Raw genomic sequence first — 10123 nt, 5'->3', positions numbered from 1 at the left:
TTTCACCAAGGAAGATGGCAAACAGGCATACAAAAAGATTTTCACATCACTAGCCACTAAGGAAATGTAAATTAACACTAGTTAGATATATTTACACACCTATCAGAATGACTAAAATAAGAAATAGTAACAACATCAACGCTGGCAAGACTGTAGAGAAACTGGATCATTCATACACTGCTACTGAAAAAGCAAAATGATAGAGACTCTCTGGAAAACATTTTCTTAAAAAAACTAAACATGCAACTACCATTCAATCCAGAAAAATTCTCTGTGGATCATTAAATGCATGTGAGATGTTCAAAATTCCTGAATCTCTCCACCCCACCAAAGACCACCATTTCCCCATTATTACAACAACTAAAATGTGTCCTGCTCACTCCAAAATTACTTCCAATGGACAAGATCAGTCACACTGAAAACCACTGCCTTGAACACTGACAGTAATTCTACAGGACTAGTAGAAAAAGGCTACTTTAGAAGTGAGAAGCTCAATGTGAAGGGTTTCCGTGAGGTTAAGGCAGGCACCCAAATAAAATCATACAAGTAATTTCTATATAACTGTTTTCTACCACTTTATGTTGCCTCACATAATCATCTAATGCCATTATATTTCTAATTATCTACAAGTTTCAAAGAGCTTTTAAAAGCATTGTCTTAATTGATCTTTAAGGTGTTCTGGCTAAAGCTAAATGGTAGAAGGTTAGGAGAGTGTCAGTGGTTGCAATCTACTTTAGCCCATATGACTGACATCCTGGCAGGTGTTAAACTAAGCTGGCAGCCAAAGGAGGGCCAGCCAGCCTGGAAGGCCTTATGTTAACTGCCGTAATCCCCGGATTTGCCAAGACCCTTAACTTTTTTCACTTAGAACTGAGGGGTTATTGCTTACAGAGTTCTCCCACCTCATTTTCTTAATCAGGAGAATCTGCTTCAACAGCGAAAGCAACAAAAGATAAGCATCATAAGAAAGCTCATTGATCACATCTCTGACTATTTCATGAACTGCATGAAAAGAAATAAGGAGGTATGTTCTTTAACATTAACCCACAAGTAGAAGACTACCAAAGACTACCACTCTCACTTGCATTTCACAACTTCTAGCTCCCACATCTGCAAAATGCTCACATCTGTATTCATATCTGCCTCCTTCACACCCACTGTACAAAGGTCTGCCTTGCTTTAGACCAGCTCCACCCCTTGGTTTCTGGATACCACCCACCTTCACTTCATTTTATTGATTATCCCATCTCTTTCCTATATCTTCAAACTTTCTCATCTACTGGCTGCTTCCCATTAAGAGGTAAAATATGCACCTTTAGCCCTGTGGCCTCTTCAGAATATAGTCCTTCTCCTCCTGAAGGAGTGTGCTTACACTCCCTGCCTCCATTTCCTCTCCTTCTTTCCACTCCTCATCCCAAAAGAATCTGGCCCATCACTGCACTTTAACTGCTGTTACCAAAGATGCCGATGTCTACCTCTGTGCTGACTCTTACCGGCACTCTTCACTCCTTATTTTAGTTGAGTCATCCTTTTCATTTGATACTATTAACCTCTCCCTTACTGAACACTCTTTACCACAACCCAGGCTCCCGTGGCTTTCCTCCTACACTCTAATCACGGGAACTTCCTCTTCTGCCTGTCACCCAAATGTTCATTCCTTAGACTCACTTCTCTTTTTCCCTTCATACACTCTCCCATTACTGTAGTTACCATTTATCTCACCTGCCCACATCACTCTCTCCCCTTATTTCAGTTACCACCTATATCACCTGCCCACACCACTCTCTCAAGCTCCAGACCCATGAACCCACCTCCTACTCAACAATCCCACTTGTCCCACTAGGACCCAAATTCAGCAAGTCCAAAACTGAACTATCATCCTCCTGCCTCGAACTTGTCCTTGAATATGTATACGGCACTTTCACACACCAGCCACCCTCGGCTCTTCTCCTTCCTCATATCCACATTAAATTTCTCACCACATCTATTTCACCTTCTCAAAGTCCTTCAAACTATCTTCATTGCCAGGGACACTGCCTTAGACCAGACCCCCAACATCTATCAACTGGAAATCTGCAGTCGCTTCCTAACTGGTTTCTCTGCCCCTAACTGTGCCCCTTCCGATCCAGTCTTTCAAGACCTGAGTCTTACTGAGATTTTCTAAAATGTGACTCTCACCACACCATTTTCTATCTTAAAACCCTTCAGTAACTTTTCAGCATCTTTCAAATGAAGTCTAACATTACCATGGCCTCTGATGGGGCCCGACCTATCCCTCCAGCCTAATCTCCTCCTCCCTTCCCTATGTCACACCCAGCAGCTACGACCACATTATCTTTTGCTCTTAGGACTTCAAACAAGAACTCACTGTAAGGAATCCTCATCTCTCAACTCCTCCCTCCTCCCTCTTCTCATTCATCAGACCTCAGATAATGCTACTTCCTGACCTTCATTTGATGAGGCTTGAATGCCCCTACTTTGTTCTCCCAATATCATAAACTTTCTGTATCACGACACTTAGCACACCTTTTCATAACTGCTCACTTATTAATAATTATCTGTTTTCCCCATTAAACTGTAAATCACTTGAGGATACTTACTTTTATATCCATAATACTAGCAAAGTGTCTAGATCACATAATCAATATAGTTTTTTACAGAATATATTAAAGGAGTAAAGTATCAAGAAACGCAAGCCTGTATGGGCACTCTCCTGGGACTCAGTAGTCCCCTCTGCTTCATGTTCTGGCTCACGCAAGCTTATGGCAACCCCGATGCACACCACCACTGATGTTCCCAACCTCTGCACATGGCCACCAGTGCTCTCTGTTCACAGGGTTTAAGCTTTGAGAACACAGTACTCATACTGCATGACCTGCTGGGCCAGCTTCAGGAAGGACCTCTGGATATCATGATTTCAGAAACCATAAGAAAAGTCATTCCCTGTCCTGCCACAGAAAAATAATAATACTTCTCCTTGGGTAACTCCCAAAACTCCTTTATGTGGGGATCAAAGTTATTGTTTCTCAACAAGAAGTAAAAATGTCTTTTATTTTTTTTATTTATTTTTTTATTCAATTTTAATTTAAAAAAATTATACATGTGTTCCCCATCCTGAACCCTCCTCCCTCCTCCCTCCCCATACCATCCCTCCGGGTCGTCCCAGTGCACCAGCCCCAAGCATCCAGCATCGTGCATTGAACCTGGACTGGCATCTCGTTTCATACATGACATAAAAATGTCTTTTAAATTTACACTACAGAAATAAAAATTAAAGACTCTAAGTTCTTTAAATAACCACTGACTAAAATTAAAGCTCTGGGGACCTAAGGTACAACTTGGTGACTATAATTAACAATACTGGATTATGTACTTGAACATTGCTAAAAAAGTAGATCTTAAATGTTCTCACCACAATAAAAGGTAATTATTTGAGGTGATGGAGGGGATAACTAACCTTGATTGTGGTAATCATTTTATAATATGTTAATATAAATATATCAAATCATCATGTTGCAAACCTTAAGGTTACACAAAATTATATGTTAACTATATCTCAACAAGCTGGGAGAAAATAAAAATAAAATGTTTTCTAAAGGCCACAAATTTTTTAATAGAACTCTGGTAGATTAAGAAGTTGACATGAGACTTTGAGAATACTCTGTACAGAGCTAATAATTACACTTTGTTACATAGATAAGGAAAGAACTGGAAAATATTTACCAGTCACTTAACTTGAAGCCACTAAGAATACAAACATAAGCTAGATTGGAGGGAGAGAATGCTTTTTTGTCAGATTTATACTTTTTCTATATTTTGTCACCATAAAATTCAGTAGTTCGTACACAAAGGTGTCTTGTGGGCTTTTGGTATTAACTATAATGGTTAATTATTATACAACCTCTAACCTTGAAACTCTAACTATAAAACTCATTGAACTGCCAATTGTAGGAAATTACATTTACCAATCATTGTTTATTTGCTATAGGAAATTGCATTTTGTAATATTTAACCCACAATGACTTCACTGAGCTTACAGTTAAATCAACCAAGATAAAAGCTGTTCAGCTCCTCTTGGGGTTACAAAAAAATCACCTATATTTTTTTTCTGTGACCAATTACTGTATGAGTAAATATAAGCAGTGATGATAGCAGAAACATTTTAAAATAATACCAACATGTCTCAACTTTTCCCTCTGCAGCTCTAAAGTGCAAGACTGAAAACAGTGCCTCCCACAGGGTTGTAACTAGGGAGGAAAGAGCTGGAGTTTCCCTAGAGCCCAGTGATCTTTCAGGGGTGAGGGGAAAAGTCCCACATGTAGAGCAAGGGGGAGACGTGGGTGATTCAGAAGAGGGGAAGAGGGCACCAAGCATAGGAGTTCTAGCGAAATGCTCATGACAGTGGAGCTCCACTCACCTGGGTCAGGTCTGGGTCTGCCTCCCACTTATGCACTTTATCATCAAACAACCTGGTTTAATCTCCCTGAGCCTCTTTTTCCTCAATTTTAAAATAATGATATTAGCAATCAACTCATGAAGGTGTAAGAATTAAAAGAGAGACTGATACGGTGTTTTGCTCAGTTCTTAGCATGTAATGATATTGGATAAATGCTAGGTGTTATTTTTGTCATTGTCACTGTTGTTATTATTTTCTTTCCATTTCACCACTTCACTCAAGTCCAGTCATGATGACAAAAATGCTCAGAAATGTAACTCAGTGGGGGCACTTCCGCCTGCCCCCTGCCCCAGGGCAGTGCCACAGAGCCTGCAGCGTGGTCTCACACATGATGGCAGGGCTGTGCGGTGGCTTACCCTGGCTCATCTCTGTCACTGAGATTCTCAGCTCAGGGTTCTGACATGGTAGCTGTCTGGGAATGGCCACAACTTCTGAGCATCCAGTCCAACATGGTGAAAAGGCCATTCTAAAGCATCTCTTACTGTGCTGTGGTAGAGTAGAGAGAGCATAAGATCTGGGAGCAGACACATCTGAATACCAGTGCTCACTGTCTGAGTCTGAGAAACCAACTTCTCTCCAGATTCTTCATCTTAAACTGGATGTACTGCCACCCACCCTTCAGGTTCACTGTGAATGTCACTTATCACAGCGCCTGGCACAGGGCAAGTGTCTCAGCAAATGATTGTTCTCTCTATTATTGTGATCATTGTAAGGAGTTCTTTGGATTGTCCTCAGGTTCTGAGAAATACTGAAGATGAGAACTAGAACTGAGTTCAAAAATCATGTTTCCAACACATCCCATTACATGGAAGCTGAATGTTTTAATCCACCTAAACTTAATCCCAAAGAAAGGCAATGCCAAAGATTATTCAAACACCACACAATTGCACTCATCTCACATGCTAGTAAAGTAATGCTCAAACTTCTCCACGCCAGGCTTCAACAGTACATGAACTGTGAACTTCCAGATGTTCAAGCTGGATTTAGAAAAGGCAGAAGAACCAGAGATCAAATTGTCAATGTCTGCTGGATCATTAAAAAAAAGCAAGAGAGTTTCAGAAAAACCTCTACTTTTGCTTTATTGACTACGCCAAAGCCTTTGACTGTGTGGATCACAATCAACTGTGGAAAATTGTTAAAGAAATGGGAATACCAGACCACCTGACCTGCCTCCTGAGAAATCTGTATGTAGGTCAAGAAGCAACAGTTAGAACTGGACATGGAACAACAGACTGGTTCCAAATCGGGAAGGGAGTACCTCAAGGCTGCACATTGTCACCCTGCTTATTTAACTTATATGCAGAGTACATCATGAGAAATGCTGGGTTGGATGAAGCAGAAGCTAGAATCAAGATTGCCAGGAGAAATATCAATAACCTCAGATACGCAGATGACACTACCCTTATGGCAGAAAGTGAAGAAGAACTAAAGAGCCTCTTGATGAAAGTGAAAGAGGAGAATGAAAAAGTTGGCTTAAAACTCAACATTCAGAAAACTAAGATCATGCCATCTGGTCCCATCACTTCAAGGCAAATAGATGGGGAAACAATGGAAACAGTGAGAAACTTTATTTTGGAGGGGCTCCAAAATCTCTGCAGATGGTGACTGCAGCCATGAAATTAAAAGACGCTTGCTCCTTGGAAGAAAGGTATGACCAACCTAGACAGCATATTAAAAAGCAGAGACATTACTTTGCCAACAAAGGTCCGTCTAGTGAAAGCTATGGTTTTTCCAGTAGTCATGTATGGATGTGAGACTTGGACTATAAAGAAAGCTGTGCAGTGAAGTATTGATGCTTTTGAACTCTGGAGTCAGAGAAGAGTCTTGAAAGTCCCCTGGGCTGCAAGAAGATCCAACCAGTCAATCTGAAAGGAAATCAGTCCTGAATATTCATTGGAAGGACTGATGCTGAAGCTGAAACTCCAGTACTTTGGCCACCTGATGTGAAGAACCAACTCTTGGGAAAAGACCCTGATGCTGGGAAAGACTGAAGGCAGGAGGAGAAGGGGATGACAGAGGATGAGATGGTTGGATGGCATCACTGATGTGAAGGACATGAGTCTGAGTGAACTCTGGGAGTTGGTGACGGACAAGGAAGCCTGGCATGCTGCAGTCCATGGGGTCACGAAGAGTTGGACACGACTGAGTGACTGAACTGAACTGAACCTTCAAAAACTCCAAGCCTCTTTCTGTTGACAGGAAGTCTTACCTTGTATTGGTTACCCTCCTTCAAGTTTTCCCTGTAATTTTCAGGATGCTTATATGTAATCATGACTTAGCTCTGTGGTCATGGCCACTGCCACGGTTCCCATCCTATGATGGTGCCATGGGACTTAAGAGTTGGCCCTGCACCTTGGAAGAGCACACCCTTCTTCCAAAATGAGAAGGGCATTGTTCCTTCTGTGTCACGCCTGGCTGTGCGAGGAAGCGTCCCCAGCGAGTGTTTGTCGATACAGCGCTCTGTTGATTTGTTTACTTTTGGCTCCACTAGCCCTTCACTGCCGTCTGCAGGCTTTCTCTAGCTGCAGCGTGCCGGCCTCGCACTGTGGCAGCCTTTCTTGTTGCGGTGCATGAGCTCTAGGATGCGAAGGCTTCAGTAGTTGTGGCTCATGGGCATAGCTGCCCTGAGACATGTGGGATCCTAGTTCCCAGACCAGGGATCGAACCCTTGTCCCCTGTACTGACAGGCAGATTCGTAACCACTGAACCACCAGGGACATACCAATACGGCACTTAAAAATTCACCAACAAAACCCCTTTGTGGTAGGATGGCTGGGTCTAGATGAACTCAAGATTCGGCTGCCATATTGTCCCCAGACACTCACGTCTCATTTTAAAATCAAGTTCTCCTTGCCCAGCCCCCTATGCTGAGTTCTCTCACAGTGGCTTCCCTCAATCCCCTAGACTAGGACTTCAGTCAGACACATGTGCACACACATCAATCCATCAGACATGTCTATAAATGCTGGAATCCCAGCTACGGACAGAAAAGAAGTCTTTTTGTCTTAGGCCCTTTGCAAATAAGTCGTGGCAAACAGTTTACATGGGGTTAGCAAAGTCTCCAGAGAAGCCAATGGCACCCCACTCCAGTGCTCTTGCCTGGAAAATCCTATGGACAGAGGAGCCTGGTAGGCTGCAGTCCATGGAGTCGCCAGGAATCAGACACGACTGAGCGACTTAACTTTCATTTTTCACTTTCATGCATTGGAGAAGGAAATGGCAACCCACTCCAGTGTTCTTGCCTGGAGAACCCCAGGGATGGGGGAGCCTGGTGGGCTTCTGCCTATGGGGTCGCACAGAGTCAGACACGACTGAAGCGACTTAGCAGCAGCAGCAGCAGCAAAGTCTCCTAATGGCTCAGCACCACCGAGACTCATGCTGTTCCAACAGGTGAAGAAAATACAAGGTTAAGTGATTAGCCAGGACATGTCAGCAGCTGGTGGCAGGGTGGTGAACTAGAACCCCAGTTCAGGGCTCTTCCTCCCCCCTACACTGCCACCTTTCCATGCACAAGCTCCCTCCCCAGTACTGACGCCTTTGATTTAGCCAGATGGTTGACACATTTTCCCCCTTTTTGCCAAAAGGATGATTTGCTTTCCAAAAATCTCAAATTAAGCAGCTCATGACTGGTTCTTAAGATAAAGAGAACTGAATTCTAACAAAGCACTGTGGAAAGCAACTTGACAGCACAATGTCGCTTCTGTTTCCTATCTCTGGATGCCAGATGCCTGCTTTCTCCTGTTCACCCACAGGGGATTTGTGATTGGGTTTGAATTCTTGAACATTGTTTCCTGGAAAAGACCCCAGAGCCACCGATGTGTCTTCAAGAAAGGAGAAACACTTGGCCAACCCAGCATTGGCAGGCCCTAGGGCATTTTCAAGCCCTGAACTCAGCTCTGGGTGCTAAAAAAGTACGTTGGCAATTGCTGAGTTTCAGAAGCAAGAAGGAACAAAGACTGGAGGCTATTCCTACTTAGGCAGAAAAAAAAAAGGCAGTTCAAGGATCCAGACTGACTGCTGACCACAGTGCCACCTTAACTTTGAGTTAGCCAGTTACATACTGCTAGCTGGGTACTGATGCTGAAGCTCCAATGCTTTGGCCACCTCATTCGAAGAGCCAACTCACTGGAAAAGAGCCTGATGCTGGGAAAGATTGAGGGCAGGAGGAGAAGGGGGCAGCAGAGAATGAGATGCTTGGATGGCATCATCGACTCGATGGACGTGAGTTTGAGCAAGCTCTGGGAGATGGTGAAGAAAAGGGAAGCCTTGTATGCTACAGCCTGTGGGGTCGGAAAGAGTCAGACATAACTGAGTGACTGAACAACAAGAGCAAGAAGTTTTAGACTAATACTTATCCAGAATTTCTCTTCTCCATGTATTAAAGCATTTTGCAGGAATCTTCCGTTACTCACATGTAACTTAAATCAGTCCATAGAGACACAAATGGAAATAAGCACAGATTTATCTGAGCATGTTTTAGAGTCGTTAATTCAGAGCTGATACCACCAGTTCACTATTCTAGAGACTATCTAACAGATTACTCCCTGGACTTCTCAAGGAAACATGGAATCCATTCTCTCTGTTGTTAAGCTTTTTGGCTCATCTGTGCTTATTTTGTAGCCAAGGATCCTTGCTCCCAAACCTCCTCCTAGCTGCCTATCACACTTAAAAACACCAATTCACGTACAAAATGGAGGAATCCGTGTACTGGTTTTCTCTGGTTGCCATAGGCAATGGCACCCCACTCCAGTACTCTTGCTCGGAGAATCCCATGGACAGAGGAGCCTGTTGGGCTGCAATCCATGGGGTCGCTAAGAGTCAGACATGACTGAGCAACTTCACTTTCACTTTTCACTTTCACGCATTGGAGAAGGAAATGGCAGCCCACTCCAGTGTTCTTGCCTGGAGAATCCCAGGGACTGGGGAGCCTGCTGGGCTGCCGTCTATGGGGTCGCACAGGGTCGGACACAACTGAAGTGACTTAGCACAGCATAGCATAATAACATAGCTCAGATCAGGTGGCTTTAAAGCCTTTTTTTAAACAATTTTTAAATCATGTATTTATTTTTGGCTGTGCTGGGTCTTCATTGCTGCACAGCTTTTCTCTAGTTGCAGTACTTCTAATTGCGGTGTCTTCTCTTGTTGCAGAGCACAGGCTCTACGGCACACGGGCTTCAGTAGTTGCAGCCCATGGGCTCCATAGTTGCAGTTCCCGGGCTCTAGAGCACCGGCTCTTAGCTGTGGCACACAGGCTTAGCTGCTCCTCGGCATATGGGATCTCCCTGGACAAAGGATCGAAATAGTGTCTCCTGCACTGGCAGGCAGATTCTTTATCATGGAGCCATCAGAGAAGCCCCCAGATTGGGTGGCTTTCAAACAACAGAAATATTTCTCACAGTTCTAGAGACTGAAGTCTAAGATCAAGGTATCGGCCAGCTTGGAGTCTTCTGAGCCCTGTCTTTCTGACTTGCGGGTGGCTGCCCTCTTGCTCTGCCCTCATGTGGTATTCCCTCGATGCACGCACCCTTCGGGCTCTCTGTATGTCCCACTCCCCCATTCTTACAACAACACCAGTGAGACTGGATTAGAACTAGAACACCCCCTAGCACCTTCATTTTAATGTAATCATCTCTTAAGACCCTATCTCCAAATAGTCACATTCTGGAT

This window comes from Bos mutus, chromosome 11 (genome assembly GCF_027580195.1).
Source record: "Bos mutus isolate GX-2022 chromosome 11, NWIPB_WYAK_1.1, whole genome shotgun sequence".
Taxonomy (NCBI): Eukaryota; Metazoa; Chordata; class Mammalia; order Artiodactyla; family Bovidae; genus Bos; species Bos mutus.
This window is presented reverse-complemented; position numbering follows the sequence as displayed.